Source organism: Microcaecilia unicolor, chromosome 5 (genome assembly GCF_901765095.1).
Source record: "Microcaecilia unicolor chromosome 5, aMicUni1.1, whole genome shotgun sequence".
Classification (NCBI taxonomy): domain Eukaryota; kingdom Metazoa; phylum Chordata; class Amphibia; order Gymnophiona; family Siphonopidae; genus Microcaecilia; species Microcaecilia unicolor.
The window spans coordinates 73584309-73606323 of NC_044035.1; the positions used below are offsets into that span (position 1 = coordinate 73584309).

General features: G+C 42.4%; 1 protein-coding gene and 1 long non-coding RNA gene across 2 annotated transcripts in view; both read left to right on the top strand.

Moving 5' to 3' along the window:
- Nucleotides 1-22015, top strand: part of ADGRA1 (adhesion G protein-coupled receptor A1) — an 816325-nt gene that overhangs the window by 14607 nt on the left and 779703 nt on the right. The window lies entirely within an intron of this gene.
- LOC115470093 lies at nucleotides 444-11437 on the top strand. The gene is made up of 3 exons (XR_003942122.1): nucleotides 444-454; nucleotides 8763-8768; nucleotides 11357-11437. It is a non-coding gene; the product is annotated as an uncharacterized LOC115470093 (long non-coding RNA).

Below are 22015 nucleotides of genomic sequence, written 5' to 3' on the forward strand. Positions count from 1 at the left end.
TGGGTGGCTTTGGCTACATCTGGAAATATATATACTTTAAAATAATAAAACAAGTCATTCTTGTGGTAAAAGATCTAATAGGAATTCACAATCATACCGAAGAACCAGGGAAGCTACTAATAGCAGAGACACCTTTCTCCTTTATAGATGACTTGAATAAGTATGTAAGACTGCAATGTCCAAAGATGGCTGACCCTCTTTCTTAAATGGTGGCAGATAATAGACCTTGGAAACCATAGGGCAAGCTTTCTCTGGAATCTTTAGGACTTCTATCAACCATTTTTTTTAACATATCCAATGAGAAAATAGTTTTTAAATCTAGAAAACTTTATGAGGCAAATACTCCTCTTTCTCATCACATTCTCCAATGCGTCAATCTCATTCTGAAGCAAAAGGTTCCTTTTAATTAGGAAACACGCGAGTATCTCAAATTTTTTCCAAAGTTTGTTTAATAGTGGACACTGTTATGAAAATGTTTAATTTCTCTCTACACTTTTATCACTTCAGAATAAGAAGTGTTTTGCATACAAATTTGCAATATGTGACCAGAAATAGTGGCTAGTGTTTTTTCACAGATTGATAATCTTAGGTCTATTTATTGGAACTTCAGAACTTATTACATCATTTGAAGTAAAATTAACCCTTGTCCCTCACTTCTCCCTGGTGACTGAATCAATGCAACACCACAAATGACCTCTTCTGCACTGCTCACTGGCTGATGTTGTTCACAATGTGCTGTAGGTTCCTTTGACATTTTCAAGGCAGGTAGGGAAGCATCGATCATTCGTCTCCAACTGAGATTTCCCTGAGTCTTGCACCTCACCAGGTGTTACAGTTAGAGGCAGAACTCCAATATCCGGATCCTTCACATACTGCTAGCCCAAAGACCATGGGGGACAGGGCTCAAAGACACTTCCATTTCAAAAAGTGGCAACAGCTTACCTCCTCCTGCTGCCATGTTCAGTGAAATGCTCTGTCTCCTCCTTCAGCATGCTACTGTCTCCGAACCAGATAGAAGTCCTTCAGTCCCACACACTGAATTGTAGATTTTTCATCTGGATAGACATGGGGCTTTGACTTCTTCTTTATACTAAAGAAAAAAGAAATATAAATATGTTTGAAGGCAAACTCAATGCTAGTGTTTCAAAGCACAGATAACTGCCGTTCTGTGCATCTTTTTTAAAATGAGGTCCTTAATTTGGTCTGTGTGGAAGTAAAAATGTTAAACAATTACTAAAAGTCTTGCTTTATTGACTGAGAAATTTCTGCGCCTTGGTCTGTTATACAAGCGTTTTCTTTGAAAAGAAAAATGCAGTGGATCAAGAAGTAGATTTCTTCAAGACCTCAAAACTTCCAGATATTCTGTGGTAGAGTATCTAACCTCATTTAGAACACTATCAATTGTGAATGAGACTGTATTTAACAAAACATTTAAGTTGAACTTCTGCATACAATGAAATGGACCCTTGTCCTTGAAAGGTCATGCCTCAGATAACTGGTGCTTCAGGCTAGCACAGTAATAAAAGGACAAGTGCATCACTAGCCTTATTTGTATAAATAAGTAGAATTTACTAGAAACCAAATATTGAACACTGCAATAGAATAACATGTGCAACCTTGGTAATTATCTATCTATCTATCTATCTATCTATCTATCTATCTATCTATCTATCTATCTATCTATCTATCTATCTATCTATCTATCCCAAGTACAAAAACCCTGCATCATCTCCCTGGGATCAATATGGCTGTCTCATGAAGTTTGAAAATGCTAATGGTGCCAGCCTTGTGTGTCCATGAAAAATGATGTGCCAGCTGGAATGTGCTCACATACCACTATGTATGAACGTTATGTGGCTGGGTATTGCCAGCCCTTGTATGTAATTAGCTGCTGAGATGTAGGTGACTGAAACAGAGGCAGAGTTCTGAAACAATAAACTAGGGGAGAAAAGTATCTAAGCAACAACAAATAATTCCAGTGCCATGCTCCTGAACATTGCACCTTATTCATCCATCATATACTTTCATGCATGTTATAAGTACAGTCATACAATTACCTACAAAACTCCAGCAATATAAGTATACAGAGCATGAAACAAAATCTCAAAACATATTTCATCACATAAGATGAAAAAGCCTCAGACTTCCTGCCAATGATTGTTCAACATTGACATGGATCACTGTCATCAACTGGCCCCAGCACCATTATCTCCTGCACCAGATCATGAGCTCCACTAAGGACTAGATCTAGACTTTTTCCTTCTCTTGTTGGCTCCTGTACCAGTTACTCCATAAAGAAGTCCTTGATTTTGTCAAGGAATTTTACCTCCCTAGTATGCCCTGATGTTACATTTACCCAGTCAATATCGGGGTAATTGAAATCACCCATTATTATTGTGTTGCCCAGTTTGCTAGCCTCCCTAATTTCTGATAACATTTAAACATCTGTCTGTTCATTCTGGCCAGGTGGACGGTAGTACACTCCTATCACTATCCTTTTCCCCTTTACACATGGAATTTCAATCCATAGGGATTCTAAGATGTGTTTTGTTTCCTGCAGAATTTTCAATCTATTTGATTGAAGGCCCTCCTAAACATACAAAGCTACCCCTCCACCAATTCGATCCACCCTATCACTATGTTATAATTTGTACCCTAGTATGACAGTGTCCCACTAGTTATCCTCCTTCCGCAAGGTCTCAGAGATGCCTATTATATATCATTTTTCATTTAGTGCATTATATTCTAACATCTTATTTCTTAGGCTTTGGGCAACTATGTTTGTTGTTCCTATTTACATCTTCCTCAGTAATTGAGAGTGTTAATTTGCAATCTTTTGTCTGATTTTAATTTAAGAACACGTGATCTACTATGGTCTCTTTTGCAAACTTGCTATCGGGATACACTATCTTCCCTGATTTGGTGATAGCTTTGATAGATACCTTGTTCCAAACCATGCATTTTTGAATGACTGTCGACCTTCCCCCAGGTACTAGTTTAAAAGCTGCTCTATCTCCTTTTTAAATGCCGATGCCAGCAGCCTGGTTCCGCCCTGGTTAAGGTGGAGCCCATCCTTACGGACTAGTCTCCCCCTTCCCCAGAATGTTGCCCAGTTCCTTACAGATCTAAAACCCTGGCCCTGCACCATTGCCTCATCCACTCATTGAGACTCCAGAGCTCTTCCTGTCTCTTGGGCCCTGTGCGTGGAACAGGTAGCACTTCCGAAAATGCTACCTTAGAGGTTCTGGATTTGAGCTTTCTACTTTAGAGCCTAAATTTGGCTTCTAGAACCTCTTTCCTACATTTTCCTATGTCATTAGTACCCACATGTCTCCCCAGCACTATCTAAAATCCTATCTAGGTTATGTGTGAGGTCTGCACCTTTGCACCAAGCAGGCAAGTGACCAGGCAATCCTCATGTCCACCAGCCACTCAGCTATCTACATGCCTAATAAATCACCAACTACAACAGCCATTCTAACCCTTCCCTCCTGGGCAGTAGCTCCTGGAAACAAATCCTCAGTGTGAGAGGATATTGCGTGGTAATCCTGCACTTACCGATTAGTGTGTTGTAATGTAGCCGTGCTAAATGATTAGCAGAGCAATACCCACTCGCTGCCTCCAGATCAGTGGCGTAGCTATGGAGGGCCTTGGGGTCTCAGACCCCCCCATTCCAGCCTCAGGCCCCCCAACCTTGTTGGCCAGACAAGTGCCTATGTTTTGGGAGAGCTTCTGGGGCCACTGAAGGCAGTGTGTTTACCTCACTGATGCTGCTGGCAGTCCAATAAATTGAAGAAGGGCAGAGGTGCAAGGAGCCAGAAGGGAGCGAGTAGGAGAGAGCTGACCAAGGAATTTAGATTGAGAAAAGGAGATGCATGATGGCTTAAGCACATGAGGTTAGCCTCCCTTTCCCTCTCTGTGCAGCCATCATCCCCGTTCACCATAAAATAAGCAAAGCAAGCAAATCTAGGAGCTGTTCTATCCATGTTGTCATTATTTATTGTTGGTAGCATTTTTATTTGCTCTTGCTTATATTTTCAAACATGCTGGCTTGTGCAGCATATGAATGTACACAGAGGAAATATTGGTTTCATTTGTTAGAGTAGTAATTAGTTCTAAAATGTAAGTCATTGTGTCCATTGGAGGGGCTGGTTATAGGGACTTCCTGTATTCATGCAGAGATGTTTTCACCGAATAAAGGGCCACCAAAACAGATATCATGTTATGAGTATCAGGTGCATAACAATCAGACTTACTATTTATAAGTACAATTTTAAAAAATCATTAATTAGGTTGACACCTGGGAACATTTAACATCTTTTTTTCCTGTGCCTACATCAAAAGGAAAAGATGGTTTGTGGGAACCTGCTCCTTTTGTTTTGTGGAATGCAGTGGTGTATTATAAAATGCACTTGCCTTTTTTATTACTACTATTTCACAGGTATTGAATAATTCGCTAGGGGAAGGACTTCCTTCATGCTGAAGTTCTGTACAGTCAGTCTAAATATGGCAACAATATCCAGTTCAGCACACTATTAGCTGCTAAGTTCATACAAAGTTAATTATGTTCAATGGAAAATAAATCTGTTGGCTCAGGACTGCTTTGGGGTCTACTGATCTATACATCTGCAATCTGGAATTTTGGAATATGGAAATGAGAAAATAAAAATTAAGTTTTGGATGTACTCAGTAGAAGTTATTTACTTTTGCAGTGTGTATGGATGCCTGTTCTGGTGTGTGCATCTCTATACATATGGCAATGATTTCTGAACATTCAGAATCATTAAAGGACAGGCTTTTAAATGCCCAGTTTGGTATATATGCTAATCTGAAACATTGTTAAATGGTTCAGACATATCTATCTATTTGCTCCCATTATATAATTACATAAGTACATAAGTAATGCCATACTGGGAAAAGACCAAGGGTCCATCAAGCCCAGCATCTTGTCCACGACAGCGGCCAATCCAGGCCAAGGGCACCTGGCAAGCTTCCCAAACGTACAAACATTCTATACATGTTATTCCTGGGATTTTTGGATTTTTCCAAGTCCGTTTAGTAGCGGTTTATGGACTTGTCCTTTAGGAAACCGTCCAACCCCTTTTTAAACTCTGCTAAGCTAACCGCCTTCACCACATTTTCCGGCAATGAATTCCAGAGTTTAATTACACGTTGGGTGAAGAAACATTTTTCTCCGATTTGTTTTAAATTTACTACACTGTAGTTTAATCGCATGCCCCCTAGTCCTAGTATTTTTGGAAAGCGTGAACAGATGCTTCACATCCACCTGTTCCACTCCACTCATTATTTTATATACCTCTATCATGTCTCCCCTCAGCTGTCTCTTCTCCAAGCTGAATAGTCCTAGCCTCCTTAGTCTTTCTTCATAGGGAAGTCGTCCCATCCCCGCTATCATTTTAGTCGCCCTTCGCTGCACCTTTTCCAATTCTACTATATCTTTCTTGAGATGCGGCGACCAGAATTGAACACAATACTCAAGGTGCGGTCGCACCATGGAGCGATACAATGGCATTATAACATCCTCACACCTGTTTTCCATACCTTTCCTAATAATACCCAACATTCTATTCGCTTTCCTAGCCACAGCAGCACACTGAGCAGAAGGTTTCAGCGTGTTTTCGATGACGACACCCAGATCCCTTTCTTGGTCCGTAACTCCTAACGTGGAACCTTGCATGACGTAGCTATAATTCGGGTTCTTTTTTCCCACATGCATCACCTTGCACTTGCTCACATTAAACGTCATCTGCCATTTAGCCGCCCAGTCTCCCAGTCTCGTAAGGTCCTCTTGTAATTTTTCACAATCCTGTCGCGAGTTAACGACTTTGAATAACTTTGTGTCATCAGCAAATTTAATTACCTCGCTAGTTACTCCCATCTCTAAATCATTTATAAATATATTAAAAAGCAGCGGTCCTAGCACAGACCCCTGAGGAACCCCACTAACTACCCTTCTCCATTGTGAATACTGCCCATTTAACCCCACTCTCCGTTTCCTATCCTTCAACTAGTTTTTAATCCACAATAGGACATTTCCTCCTATCCCATGACCCTCCAATTTCCTCTGTAGCCTTTCATGAGGTACCTTGTCAAACGCCTTTTGAAAATCCAGATACACAATATCAACCGGCTCCCCTTTGTCCACATGTTTGTTTATTCCTTCAAAGAATTGAAGTAAATTGGTCAGGCAAGATTTCCTGTCTCTCTCTATTTTCACATGTAAGCCATATTGAACCCGAGTTTACTTGGGACAATATGGGATATAAATGTAAAAAAAAAATCCTTTATCTTCCACCTTTTAATGCACTGCCTATCCAACTGGATGGTGATGTCACAAGGAAAGCAAGTTTGGTACAGTGAAGACTGACTCAAAATAATCTGTTCCTTTGCAGGGCTACAGTATTACCGTATTAAAAATGTATGGATCCATAGGAGTCTGACTTGTTACTGATTTTTGTGTGTTCAGAATTGGTGCTGTTAAACTTGCTACTTAGGCTCTGAGAAGCTCTTTTGCAGGATTTAATGTTACTTCATAAAGTAATTCAGTAGTCAATCCTTTGCTTGTTTGCTCCTTCATGAGGAGATGTGGGGGTGGAAGGAATACTGTTAGGAACTCCAGGGACTTGAACTAGTTCACATCAGCTTCAGAAAGGAGAGAAAGCAGTGGAACCAGAGGAAGGGACAAGAAGACTTTATTAATACAGTTTAATAAGGCATTTTATATTTGTTATAAAGCAAAGTTGAGGGATATGTGCCACTGCAGTAATTACTTTCCAGGATGTTGAGAGGTTGACCAGACTCAAGTCTACTCTAATGGCAAAGTTTAAGCTATGGGATAATGCAACTTCATTTAAAAATGTCAGTGTTTCCAAGGTTTCCGTAAGTGTGTATGTGGTTTATGTTGATGCAGGACAGAGTGTTTACTTAGAAATCCATTATCAAGTGCACTCTAAGGCATTATTTAGGAGTATACCAAGCACTACTCACACCTATATGCCTAGTACCCCCCCCCCCCCATATTAACTCTGGGCCCCCCAAAATGTCAGGTCTGGCTATGCCCATGCCCCAGACAGGCCCCTCTGCAACCCCCCCAAACATTATTAGTGCCCAGATTAGCGTGCACTGATTAGGAACTTATCTTAGGATGCCTGAGCATGTCCCACGGTAAGTCATTTTAAGGTGTGCTAGGTGTTTGCTAGCGCTTACCACAGCTTAGTAAAAGAGTCCTTAGAGCAAGTGGGATTATCAAACTTTATAATATTCTAACATATCAGAATTCTTGCAGAGTGAAAATGAAAGATTATAAAGAGAAAGCACAGTGTTATTACTACTGCCAAAACAGGGTATGTTTGCACAGTTCTAGTTGTCTCACAAAGACAGCACAAGTTCCAGGATTCTCTGATATAAATCTCACTCTCCAATTATGCACGTTCTCCTTTAAAAACATTAGCATCCTGCTATGAAACGTAGTCCAGAGTATGTGCTAGGGCTAAAAATAATTTATTTTTGGTGTATTTACATTGTTAAAGTACTAGTGAAGAAACAATCCAGGCCTTGATGTTACAAACGATCTCATACTATTTTTGGATATAATTTCACTCTTCAGAATATCCTTGGTATCATAACTTTAAACTACTACACATGAAACGCATTACTTTTTTCCACTTATGCTAAATTTACTTTTAATAGATTTAGTTGTCTGGATTCTGTTAGTGTTACAGTAACTGAAGGAGAATATATTTAATGTTTAACACCCTCACACATAAGATGATGAAGACAAAGACTTAGGAGGGTATGTAATAAAGTTTAACATGCCTATTAAGGGATTTTTCTACATACTAGGAATTAGAGCTATACTGACTAGTATATTTTACTGTTTGACTGAATACAATTACCGAATACGAATAATGACCATTGAGCTTTAATATAACAAATAATAAAAGAAGCAACGCGAAATCAGAGACAAGTGTTTATTTCAGTAGGATTTAGCACAGTAGAGCCCCGGAATCGAATATGAATATTCAGTACAGCCCTACTAAGAATAATGTGCTATGTGTAAAGATTTAGAGACCACAATTCAAAGGGGCTACCCAGCATGTATAGTTAACTAAACTTTATTCATATATTCAGTGGTGATATCCGATTTTAACTGCACCACTGAAAATATTGTCATCTGGCACAACTGTATAACCACCGAGGATGACAGTGCTTATAGATTTACATTTAACAGGCCTAACTTTAAACACATAACTTATCCATTTAGTAGCTGAACATTGCTGCTAAGGGGCCAATTCTAGAAACAGGCGCCTCCATTTAGGGTGAGAGACTACTCTATATGGCAGGGGTGTAGCCAGACTTCGGCGGGAGGAGGGTCTAGAGCCTGAGGTGAGGGGGCACATTTTAGCCCCCCGGCACTGCCGACCCCCCTGCCACTTTTGATCCCCCCTCCCACTGCTGTTAACCCTCCCCCGCCACCGCCAAGTACCTTTGCTAGCGGGGGTCCACAACCCCCGCCAGCTAAAGTCCCCTTCAGCACCGGTCTCCAAGTCCAGTGCGTTTGCTGATCTGGATTCTGTTTCTGTGAGTTCTGGCGTCCTGCACGTTCCTACTCACAGAAACAGAATCCAGATCAGCAATGCACCGGCGCTGAAGAGGACTTCGGCTGGCGAGGGTTGGGGACCCCCACTAGTAAAGGTACCTGACAGCGGCGGCAGTGGTGGGAGGGGGGTCGAATGTGGCAGGGGAAGGTTGGCGGCGGCGGGGAGGGTGAAAGCAGGGTGGCCAGGGCTAAATCTGTGGGGGCCCATGCCCCTGTGGCCCCACCTAGCTACGCCCCTGCTATATGGACACTTGGGTGACCAAGGAGCTCATTTTCAAAAGAGAAAAATGTCCAAAAAGTGGCATAAATCTGCATTTGGATGTTTTTCTCAGAAAAAACGTCCAAATTGATACCTTCAAAACCAATTTTTAGACATTTTTCTATGATGTCCATCAGAAGTGTGTTTAAGTCACAAGGGGGAGTGTCACGGGTGTGTTAAGAGTGGGATCTGGGCGTTCCTAACACTTAGACGTTTTTCAGCCATAATGGAAAGTGTCCAGGACTAAAACTAAGACATTTTGAATTAGACCTGTTTTTATAATGAATAAGGCACAAAAGGGTGCCCTAAATGACCAGATGACCACTGGAGGGAATCAGGGGTGACCCCCGAATACCCCCCAGTGGCCACTGACCCCCTCTCACCCCCCACAAACGTGAATACAAATATGATTTAGCAGCCTATGACAGCCTCAGATGTTAGAGCCATGTCTATTAGAGCAGCATGCAGGTCCCTGGAGTGGTGTAGTGGTCAGTGCAGTGCACCATGGAGTGGGGGGACTCTGGTCCCTATCTCCCTCTACCTGTCACATTTGTTGGGGGAAACTGTGAGCCCTCCATAACTCACCAGAAACCCACTGTACCCACATATAGGTGACCCCTTCACCCATAAGGGCTATTGTAGTGGTGTACAGTTGTGGGCAGTGGGTTTTGGGTGGGTTTGGTGGGGCTCAGCAGACAAGATAAGGTGCAACAGTGAGATGTGTACCTGGGAGCATGTTTCTGAAGTCCACTGCAGTGCCCCCTAGGGTGCCCCATTTATCTCCTGGGATGTTTGGGAGATCAGTCTACTAAAAATGCTGGCTCCTCCTACATCTCAATGGCTTTATTTTGTACGTTTTGCACTTGGACTTTTTTCTTTTTTTTTTTTTAAATGGACCAAAAAACAAAACGTGCAAAGCAAAAACCTTGTTAGAAACAGTATTTTCGAAAACAAAAGATAGACATTTTTCTTTTTTGAAAATGAACTTCTTTCCTATTCAGATTTTAGACGTTTTTCGCAAATGTCTAAAGTTGGACTTAGACGTCGTGTCGAAAATGCCCCTTCAGATGTGCTTAGGGCCAATCACTGCCAAAAAAAATGTGTGCGTAGCATGATTCTCTATACTATGTCTAAAGTTAAGCGAAGTTTATAGAATATGCTCACACGTTGTTCTTATGACTAAAATTTAGGTGCACCTATTTTGGCCATTTAAAACCAGACATAAATATCTGTACCTAACTTAGGTGCAGATCAGGTGTATTCCATAATAGAGCTTATAGTTTTTTGAAACACCCACAATCCGCCCATGGTCATGCCCCCCTTTTTGGCTGCACACATTAGAATTTACATGCACCCCTAGAAAGCTGTGAGCATAAATTCTAATTAAAGCCAATTAGTTCTACTACTTGGTTAAGTACCAATTATTGGCACTGATCGGCTTGTTAATCAATTTTATTTATTTATTGGGCTTTATTGACTGCCTTTATGAACAGATTCACCCAAGGCAGTATACAGTAGGTACAGTTTATGATCAAACGTACAATCTTGTTAACAGCATATATTTAATTTTTAGCATCTTTTAAGTGGCTCTTACACGTAGCATATTCTTTTTTTATATATATAGCTAGTTGGTATGTTGCTTTGACTGCTGCTTTAAGTTGGGGTTTTTTTTGGTACTTTTAATAACACATGTTTGTATTTATGTTTATTGGCAGTTTTGTCATTGAAGCCCCTGATGCACCCTGGTTAAGGTGAAACAAGATCTTGTCAGGCCTTTTCTACAATTTATGATTCATATATGTGTGGTGAATAAATTGGACTTTTTATTTCTACCCTTGTGATCTGCTCCTTTTTTGCTCCGTAAGTGGATACTCAGGGCCGGTCTTAGCAATTGCGGGGCCCTGTGCAGCCCAGTTCAGTGAGAGACCCTCACATGTGACAGAAATGAGTGTTTGCTCTCAAGTAAATGAGATAGAGCAGTACTTTAGGACTGTGCTGTTGGTTCTTTCTCAGTGAGGAAACATTTTGATTTGACCTTCTATGGTTTTAAAGGCTAAGATTTTTTTAAAGACATTTAAAGTTTATTGCATTACTTGCTGTGGTTTGAATTGAAATAACAGTTTCCCAAGTTCCAGTGCTGTGGTTCTGAGTAACTCACTCAAGGTTTGTAGATGTTGTCTTTCCTTTTAAGTACCATTTTATAAGGAATAGAGTACATTTTCATTCTTTTAATTTCTTGTCACGATCCATTAATTTGAGTTCTAATTTCAGCAGCTATTGCAGCATCCCAAACTATCTTACAGTTTTATTTCTTTGCAGTTGACATATACAGTATTTAGAAATGGCAGCCTACAGGATAAAACATAGTTGTACTAAACCAAGAGTGCCCAATAAATCTAGTAGAGTTTATATGTTTAGAGAATTATGCTGTGAATTTAAGAAGTCCTTTTATAAAAATGAATCTTCCTCTAGTTCAGTGCTTCTCAACCCTCTTCTGCAGGCACATCTAGCCAGTTGGGTTGTATGGATTACCACACTGAATATGCATGAGATAGATTTGCATACACTGGGTCTTCAGTATCTGCAAAGCTATTGCATGTATATTTAGGGCTCTGTTTACTAAGGTGCACTAGCGTTTTTGGTGCGTGCACAAAATTAGGGCGCGCTGTGTAGGTGCCCATAGGAATAATGTGGGCACCTACACTAACGCAATAACGCACCTCTAGCGCAGCTTAGTAAACAGGGTCCTTAGTGTGGTAATCTTGAAAACCTGATTGGCTAGGTGTGTCTCTAGACAGAGGGTTGAGAGGCATAATTCTATTTCCCTAGTCCCATTGTGCCTTTATTGTCTGCTTCTGTCAAAGGCCCATGCTTGGGGAAAGGGTGAAAATGTTGTATTGAGCCTTGAAACAGTTACAATGACCTGGAGAAAGAAAGAGCAAATCCAGCATTAATTTGTACATACACAATGGCTTGCAAAGAGTACGCACTGTCAACAAAAGAAAACAATACCAAAATGCCATGTTTGTTAATGACATGCAATGAAATAGGATTTACTATGTTTTTGCAACATGACAGCTCATTCTTAGCATGGAAAAACATAGCATGCTCTACTAAATGTACAACTTGATATTCAGCCGAGGACAATCAGCGTTTTGTGGATGCTGCCAGCGTTATACCCAGAAATTCACTGCCAGGGCTACATCTGGGCTCCGGCATTGAATTTCCGGGTATACAGATCCGGCAAAAGCATAGCCGGTTAAATTCGATATTCAGCACCTAACTGGCTATGAAGAACTGCATAAAGATAGGATTGCATTTTATGCAGTCCTGTTTAGGAGGTTATCCTAGTTGTTTAAGTGCTGAATATCGGCACTTAACCGGCTAAGTGCCGACTTTGCCCCTGGAACACCCACAAGATAGTTGGTTTCAGTTTGGGCGCTAAATGGTTGTTTTCAGTGGCACTAACCAGTTAAGTGCTGATGAAAATGCTTGGTTAGCCCTGGACAGGTGATTTAAATGACCAGGATCGTCTAAAAACTGGGGTTAACAGTAACCCACATTGATAACTCCCCTTCCCTTTCTTAGTGTTTTAGGCAGGTGCTTTCAAAGTTCCAAGTGCATGGTCAGTGGGGAGCTATCAAAGGAATTAGGTCCTCAGGGCCCCCAGGGACCTGTAGTCTCCAGACAAAATGGCCACAGTCCCTGGAGGTGGGCCAAGTGGGTGGCCTGTCCACGGTTCTGTCTTCCTTCTTTGAAGAAGATTATTGGGGGGTTGTATCAATTTTCCTACGCAGGGGTCCCTTCTAGGGGCTCCTCCAGATTCTGGAATGGTCTCATCCTCACACCCTTGTTTCATTGAGAGCAGTTGTCCTCTCTCATAGACCATGTTTTGGGGATTTTTATGATTCCCTCAGTAGTGGCGGAGTCCATTTTGGAGAGGGACCATATTTTGGATGCCTAAAGGGGCTTCTGAAAGTATTTTCCTTCCACAAAGCTCTATCAGTGTTGGCGATGGCAGAATGGAGGGGCCAGAGCTGATTCTCAACAGGATGAGATTGATGAAGAAGTTTTCTCCCCCTCTTTGGAATGACCTGGAGAGGTTGTTCAAGGTCCCCAAGGTTGATGGTGTAGTGATAGCGGTTACCAAAATGACACCATTCTGGTGGATGATGGTACAGCCCTTAAGGAAGCTTACAACCCTAAGATCAAGTTGCCTTTTAAGCAGCTCTTTACCTTCTCAGGTGGTTCTACATTGGGTCCAATGATTTGTAAGGCATATACACAAAAGAGAGTGGTCTTAAAACCAAAATACTGAATCCTCCACTCTGATATACTGTGATACCGAAATCGCTACATTTTCAAAAAAGTGGAGAAAAAAGACCTCAGTTAGCAAGGAGCCATGCCACAGCAACTAATAATAGTCCAAATAGGCACAATCACCATTAATCATAAGTCAGAAAAAAAAACTCCACTAAAAATATATAAGAAAAGTTTTTCAGCATTACAATAGGTCAATGTTCATATTACTTCCGAAGGGCAATATAACTTCCAAAGGGCAATATAATAAGTCACAAAAGGTCACCAATGACAGTTCAGCAATAGCAGCAGCAACCAAATAGAAACCAAAATACTCATCTGTCACTCACTGGAAAATCAAATCAAATCCGAACAGGAGCACCCTGTTTCTCCCAAAGGGCGCCATCAGCGGAATACGATCAGCCCTTCACATCCACTGCTTGCTTCAAGATGGATGCATGCAAGTTTGAACGCCAACATTTTAAAAAAGCGCGTTATGATGTCTTCAAATTAATCCACCAATCAGGTTATAGAAATGCTTTCCATTCCAACGTGGAGTTCAAACCCCGCGGAACCACAGTCTAAAGTTCAAAAATCCAGCGCTGCTATTTCTGCTGTAACCTGCAGCAAATATTCCCATGGTGATCACCTATAATCAGCTGTTCCAAAACCAAACAGTGAAAAGAAGAAAAAGAATGATTCAGTTCAGTACCATGAGGTACTAAAGGTTCCAACATTTTTTTGAGCTGACACACATTGAATGTGTTCAATAAGTTGCATTTTCAAAAGTCTAGGTGTCTGACCAATGTAATAGAGATTGCAGGGACAAACTAATAAATAAATGACATTACTAGAATCACAAATTGTGCAACCTCGTAATGGAATAGTTTTGCCTGAGTTAGTATCCGTAAACTGAGAAACTTCCAACATTAGCTCACAGACTGAACAATGACCACATTTATTGTGGAAACCCCTCCCTTTCCCCCCTGCTGGGGTACCCTTCCATACTTCAGCAGGGCATAGATTCCATAGATTGGAATTGTGTTCGTAAGCTGCAACAGAAGGTCAGAGCTAGGCAGAAAGCACTAGTTAGGATATGCAAGGGAAATAGATGTGCCTGAATCTATTGGTATACATGAGTTTGATTGGCAGATGGACCAGAGACATATCACCAGAAGTCAGAACAGGATAGGATTGGGGCTGGAAAAGGGATAAAGAGAGGACATCACATGTAAACAGGGCACATATGACCCAGTAGCACTCAAAAGGGTACATCTTACCTCACCTGCCCAAATACAAGTGCCCACATGTTGTCACTGTATATATGTGGTGCAGCCTGACAGCACAAGTAGCCCTATATGAAGGTGGACAGCAAGGACCCAAGAGGCATCATTAAGATGTCTACCATCGGCCTGCATTTTCCACTGCCTCAGTGTCATTTATTATCAAAACTGCAATGTTGAGGACATCAAAAGTAATGGAGAGACTTGTGGGCTGCTCAACATCACTAGGGTCCTGGCAGCTGCATAGCCCTCATTCCCATGGAAAGGGAAGTACTAACTACTAACATTTCTAAAGCGCTACTAGGGTTACGCAGCGCTGTACAATTTAAACATAGAAGGACAGTCCCTGCTCAAAGAGCTTACAATCTAAAAGACAAGAGAACAATCTAAAGACAAGTGTACAATCTAGAGGACAAGTGAACAGTTAATCTGATAGGGTGGATAGATTGGGGCATTCTATATTTCTCAAGCGGTTAGGCGCCGAAGGCAGCATTGAAGAGGTGAGTTTTAAGCAGAGATTTGAAGATGGGTAGGGAGGGGGCATGGCGTATGGGTAAAGGAAGATTGTTCCAGGCATAGGGTGAGGCAAGGCAGAATGAGCGGAGCCTGGAGTTGGCAGTGGTGGAGAAGGGTACTGAGAGAAGGGCTTTGTCCTGTGAGCGGAGGTTACGGGCGGGAACATAGGGGGAGATGAGGGTGGAGAGGTAGTGAGGAGCCGCAGACTGAGTGCATTTGTAGGTAAGGAGGAGGAGCTTGAATTGTATGCAATATCTGATTGGAAGCCAATGAAGTGATTTGAGGAGAGGGGTGATATGAGTATATCGGTTCTGGCGGAATATAAGACGTGCGGCAGCGTTCGGATAGATGGCTGAGTGGGAGGCCGGTGAGGAGTAAGTTGCAGTAAACAAGGCGAGAGGTAATGAGAGCGTGGACGAGAGTTCTGGTGGTGTGCTCAGAGAGGAAAGGGCGAATTTTGCTGATGTTGAAGAGGAAGAAGCGACAGGTACTAGCCACAGGCCACCATTGTAGAGGTCACTGAGCATGGTATGTTTGTGATCTGCTATTGAGAATCCACTCTGGGCCATTTCTGGCCAACAGCTCTATCCTTAACAATGTCCTACTTATCTTTATCCTACAGAGGTTGCAATGATACATCTCATTTATACTCATTTATACTAGTGAGGAGGGCAGCAGGGATGAGAAGGCTGGTCCCTTCCATTCTCAGCAGCCCAACAAGCAGCTGCCTCCACCATGACCTGGTACCATCAAGGACCCAAAGCTGGAGAGAGTGGCATCTGGAATCCCAACATATTTCCTTGGAGAGAAAGATAGCAATGAAGAGGCAGATGAAGACTTCAAAGCTGCGGCAGGACAGATGGAGGAGATGTAGAGGAAATACACGCAAGGGAGCCAGCAGGAGGCAGCCCATAGTATCAGGGGGAGGTTTAGATGTTAGACATTCCTTCCATCAGTAGCCCTGGGCAGGAAGAGGACATAACACCAGTGCTTGCAAGTATTTTGGGGGATTGTCCCTGATTTTGGACCCTTGTCTCCAACTCCTGCCCATCTGGCAACTTTCTGTTTCTGATTTTAGTGAAAGGGACAAAGGTGCCTTATAAAAGGTGCCTTATTTGTTTGGCATCTCCCCCTTTAGCTACTACTCCTCTGGGGTCAATCTTCCCCTCAAACCTCCTTTTGCAGCTCCCAGCTCTTTCCTTTTGGTGTTAGCTTTTAAAGTATGAAGTGGAGCCTCCACTACAGCATGCTGTGAGTCTCTGCTGAGTCCCACTCCCATGGCAGCTGTAAGTACATGTCACAAGGGGAAGATAGCTGAATTGGTGGGACAAAATTGGTGAGTGCTGAATTGGAATGACAGAGGAGAGAGGGTGGTGGCAATGGCTGAATTGGAAACGGTGAGGGAAGGGTAGAGATGCTGCACTGGAAGACAAGACAGGGGTGGAGATGCTGGACTGGAAAGGGAGTGGAGAGAGGAAAAAGAAATGTCAAGGTGGACATGCCTCTCTAGGGCATGCATCTGCAGGCACCTCCCCCAATACATGGCCATGGCAGGGGCACAGATGGGTTATTTTACAGCAACTTAGTAACTTCCCCTCTCAATACAATGTGAAGATGACTGTCTTATACCTTTGGTCCTAGACAAGGTAAAATGCTTCTGCTGTATGTATGGTAGTCACAAATTGTTAAAATAATATGTATCTTACTCATACTTACAGCCAGGGCTGGATATATGTGTATTTTGGCCCCTAAGCTGTAACATTTAAGAGGCCCCCTCGATTAAGTAGGAAGTAGATTTTAGGTTTAATATTTTTCCATGCTAGTGAAGCATGAGACCCTGTTGTAATGTGAGACCCTAAGCTGTAGCTTGTCTGGTTTATTTATATATTCGGCCTTGCAGCAAAATACAATATTTTAAAAATGATATATGGAATCATTTTTTATAATATGTCTGAAGAATACAGCTAATTATAAATACCCTATTCACCCAAAATAAGATTGGAAAGATATGGTCTTACAGTTTTTTCAACTCCATTATCACGTATGGCAAACAACAGAAAAGTTATTTAACACATAACTTCACAACAAAGTAATATGATCAAGCTATATGTATTCATAATACAAAACTTGCCAATGTAATAGCTTTAAAATATTTTGGTGGAATATAGCTAATCAAATAATGTGTGATTTAATATTTTGCTCATCTGTTTTAAATGAGAATTCAAAAGATTTAAAAGCCAAGTAGGAAGAGGGCTGGAGTCCACAGCTGGAAGTAAAACCTTAAAGGGCAATAAAGAGTTGATGATGCCTGCAATAAAACAGAGGCAAGCTTTGTTTGCTATTAGGTGATCAGTCATTTTATGCTTTGTTACCATAGCAAAAATATTGACATATTTATAACATCACCAGATCATTTGAAAAGAGAAAGATAAAAAAACAATACTCACTAAAGACACTGAACATAGATACATAATTTTTAGTCATATATGAATGAGAGGGCCTGCATAATTCTGTACAATGAATGATCTTTTTGAGTTATTATGACTGTAATTAATAACCTGGAATTTGTTGAGCTTGTTTCTTTCTTTCACAGCAAGCAGAATTGCTTCTCAAAGGTAAGTTTAATTCCCATTAAGCTGTGGTGCCCTTGGAGCAGCGAACCCTGTACCGGAATCTCTTCGGGAGAACTTGGAGAGAATGCCGGGTGTTGGACTATCCCTGCAAGGGAAAAAAAAGTGCATTGTATGAAAAGTGCCCAATGACTTGGAGTCTTTCAAAACCTGGCACCATGTTGGAGTACTTGTGTTTGGCTATGAGGTAAATAGACCTAGACATCCCCGTGCATCTGAGTGGATGGTAAGGAGTTCAGAGGTCAATTGCCTGCTCAGAAGCCACCACATCTGCACATGCCCAGCAGGTGAAGTGGTGACTGTGCTGAGACCTGAGGAGGTGGCTGGCTGCTGGCTAGGAAACCAAGTACCGAAGGAACTATTGGAGGAGCCCTGGACAGAACGAGGGAAAGCAGGAGGTGAGGTGAGGTGAGAAGCTCCCCCAAGGTGAGAAAAGTAGATAGACACTTTGGAAAAGTAGTACGGGTAAGGACACTAGATCGGAAAGACCCAGGGTCTGTGATTTTTGTTGAAGTGAATCAGAGTAACATTTCATGCCTGCGAATTATGTTAAAAGAAATGTTTGTTAAGGAAAATATTAATGGGTAGATGAGGAGACATGGATGGTGGTTGGAGAAAAAAGGGGATTATGTTTCAAAGGGTTGGAAAGGGATAGGGTTGAGTTATCATTTGTGATATGAACAAATGGTTTGAGTTTGAAAAATGATGTTGAATAAAGTGTTTGGTTATTTGTTAATAAAGTTTGCTCTTTGATTACCAAGGGGAAAAAGGAAACATCATGGGTTGGTAATAAAGTGTAGGTTCAGTAAACTGTGTTCCCTGCGGGGGGGGGGGGGGGGGGGGGGGGGGAGTGTAAAGGCTGAGCAAGTTGCTACTGTTGCCAGATCCAAGGTATCCTGACTTATGCTAATTGTGGAATGAGTGGAAGTGTACAGGGGAAAAAATGCTTAAGCAGGTTACCACCCTAGCTATTGCCTGGGTGTACTGTCTTAAATAAAGAAGAATGGAAGTTGAATCTGAGAAAATTAAATGAATGAGTGTTAACAGAGTAAAGTTCAAGCAGGTTGCCACCCTTTGCAGCAGTGGCGTAGGAAGGGGGGGGGGGCGGTGGGGCGGTCCGCCCTGGGTGCACGCCGCTGGGGGGGTGTTGCCTTCGTTGGTTCCTTGCTCCCTCTGCCCCGGAACAGGTTACTTCCTGTTCCGGGGCAGAGAGAGCAAGGAACCAATGGAGCCGATGCAGGTCCAAGCGTGGGCTCGGGGGCGGATCGGCCCACCCGCCCCTTGCTGCCAAAGTAAGGTACAATGCGCTCCGGGGGGGGGGGGGGTGCGTGCCTGAGGAGGGGGGTGCGTGCCTGAGGAGGGGGGTGCGCGCCGAGGGGGGCACCATGCTGCACCTGGGGGGGTGCGTGGCGGCGACCCGCCCCGGGTGCCAGACGCCCCCGCTACGGCACTGCTTTGCAGTCATCTGCGTGTCTTGACTTGAAGGGTAAAAAAGAGAGGGATCCTGAGAAAATAATTGGGAAATGATAACTGTTGGGAAAAGAAAGAAGGGACACAGATTAGCTGGTAAACTGTGGGAGTGCATAATGTTAAGGTAAGGCACAAACATTTTGAATAAATGTTTGGGACAGTAACAAGAGAAAGTATTGAGCAAAATGATAATTGTGTTTGAATAAAATGTTGCTGTTGTTAAAATGTGTTCAGTGATCCCTGAGGGGAGTAAAGTTGGCCTTTGTGAACAAGGGAAGGTGATTTCCTGTGATGGAAATAGGAGTCATCTCTTCTTTACTGAAGGGAGAGTGTAATCCCCCATTATAATGGGGATTACTAAAGAATATGAGAGAACTCTCCAGAGTTTCTGAGGGGAGAGGTCTGAAGGTGTGGGTGGTAAGGGGGGAGGAGCTAGGAGTTAATAAAAGTTAGTGTTGGGGTGTGTACAAGGTCTTTGGTTGCCTCTGTCTCCGCCAGGACCCGTGAGGAGAGGGAGTGTCCTGGAAAGGCAATAACAAGAATATAAGCATTGCCATACTGGGACAGACCGAAGGTCCATCGAGCCCAGCATCCTCTTTCCAACAGTGACCAATCCAGGTTACAAGTACCTGGCAAGATCCCAAAACAGTACAATATATTTTATGCTGCTTATACTAGAAATAAGCAGTGGATTTTCTCCAAGTTTATGGACTTTTCTTTAAGGAAGCTATCCAAACATTTTTTTAAACCCTGCTAAGCTAACTACTTTTACTACATTCTCTGACAACGAATTCCAGAGTTTAATCACACGTTGAGTGAAATATTTTCTTTGATTTGTTTTAAATTTACTACTTTGTGTCTTCATTGTGTGCCCCCTAATCCTAATATTTTTGAAAACAGTAAACAAGTGATTCACGTCTACCCGTTGAATTCCACTCATTATTTTTTAGTCCTCTATCATATCTCCCCTCAGCCGTCTTTCCTCCAAGCTAAAGAGCCCTAGCAGCTTTAGCCTTTCCTCATAGGCAAGTCTTCCCATCCCCTTTATCATTTCCGTTGCCCATCTCTGTAACCTAAGGCTGATCTGAAGGGGGAGTTATTGTCAGCCAAAGGCAGTAACTGTTGGAAAGGAGTGCTCTGGGTGGGTAAAGGGGAACCCAGCCCAGGAGAAGGAACAGGGAAGAGCCTATTCAAGGCCAGAGGGTGCTGCTCAGGGAAGTGCATCTCTAGAAGTAAGGTCAGACAGGGAAGTCTGATCCTGCAGGAGTTTGCATGTGACAACCAACGCTATATAACCCGGGTTTCACCCCTTACTAGCTCAGGTTGGACCCGGGTCACCGAGAAAACTTATTTCTCTCACATGCTCTATTCTCTTCTCCACTCAGCTCACCATTCATTCAGTCACAGTTTCCACCTTTTGAACTTGGGAGTGGGTCAGTGTTCCAGAATAGAGATCCGGGGTGTTGGGAGTATATCAGTAATGTCTGGGTGTCATTTCTCTCAGGGACACCCGCTCTCACTCCCCCAGATCACGCTGCACTCCAGTCGTCTTATGAAATACAAACAAATGTAACTGTAATTTCTGCAACATGAACTTGTCAAACCCTTAGTGATTTTCAACCTTTTTCATCTCACGGCACACTGACAAGGCGCAAAAATTGTCTTTTTAGGATTTTTAAAAATCATTTAACAAATGAGTATTAAGATTGTGTTTAAGTTCAATAATTAAATTTGTAATCATTGTGCTATCTTAATAGTTGAATATTTTTTTTATTGAAGACAAGTTGGCAAAAGGGCAACAGTACACTTCAAAGATATCGAAATTACCTGGACATAATATGCATTCAAAAGCAACAATTTAAGAGTGAATACCCCCCCCCCCCCCCCCCCCCCCACCACCACCACAGTGCTGATGGTGATCACATCCCTTCACTGCATTTGATCTGTAGGTTCATAGGCTCAAATCAGGGGCCTAGCCAGACAACAGATTTTGGGTGGGCCTAGGCAAGAATTGGATGGGCACCAAGTGTTCTCCCCTCCCCCCCCCCAAAAAAAAGATCTCAGCTGGTGGGAAAATGCTTCTTTCCACCTTGGCAGCAGGCATGCACTGAAAACTGAGCATGAGCAGGTGCCGGGTGTCATGGATAGTAGCGTTTTCGTTACCATCAGGGGAAATCTTCAGCTGGCGGAGCTTGGGATTCCCACTAGTTACCACTAAGCATGTGCTACTTTTGGGTGGGCCTGAGCCATAAATGGGTGGGCCCTGGCCCACCCAAGCCCACCTGTGGCTACGCCACTGGCTCAAATTCCTTTATAATAGGCTCCCACCAGGCACACATTTATAGAACTACCTCCATAATGACAAAGTAATGAGATCATACCAAATGGACACAATTTGAATGTCACACAATTTTCACTATGTAATAATCGGGCTAAAATTTGGGATGAGAACTAGCAAACTGCCACAGGAACACAAACCCAAGGGCTCACTGTAATTGAACCAGATAACAATGTATGACCAAGTTAAAGTACATTTAGTATGAAGGGTCCATTAACTTCCTCATGGTATCTGGGGAACACAAACCGGGAAATTTAGCCGGTCTGTTTTTCCCTCACCTTTTTTCAGACAGCCTTCTTTTACCAAACTGAACCTTTTCTCTGTTGTTTCCCGTCAATACGGAAGCAGGAAGTTACATCAGAGAGAAGACTCAGGGGTTGGCACGAACAGGCTATCAATCGCTGCCCACTGCCGCCAACCGCTACAGAAAACCTGGGGAGCAGCTGTGGCACACTGGTTGGAAAAACACTGCCTTAGATAATGCTAATTATGATTCTAATTCTGATTATGCTGCTGCTGACTCTGTTTATGATGATTATGGTTACCTTATTAATATTCACATTGACCTTATTAATATTTATATTAAAATTGGACTACAGT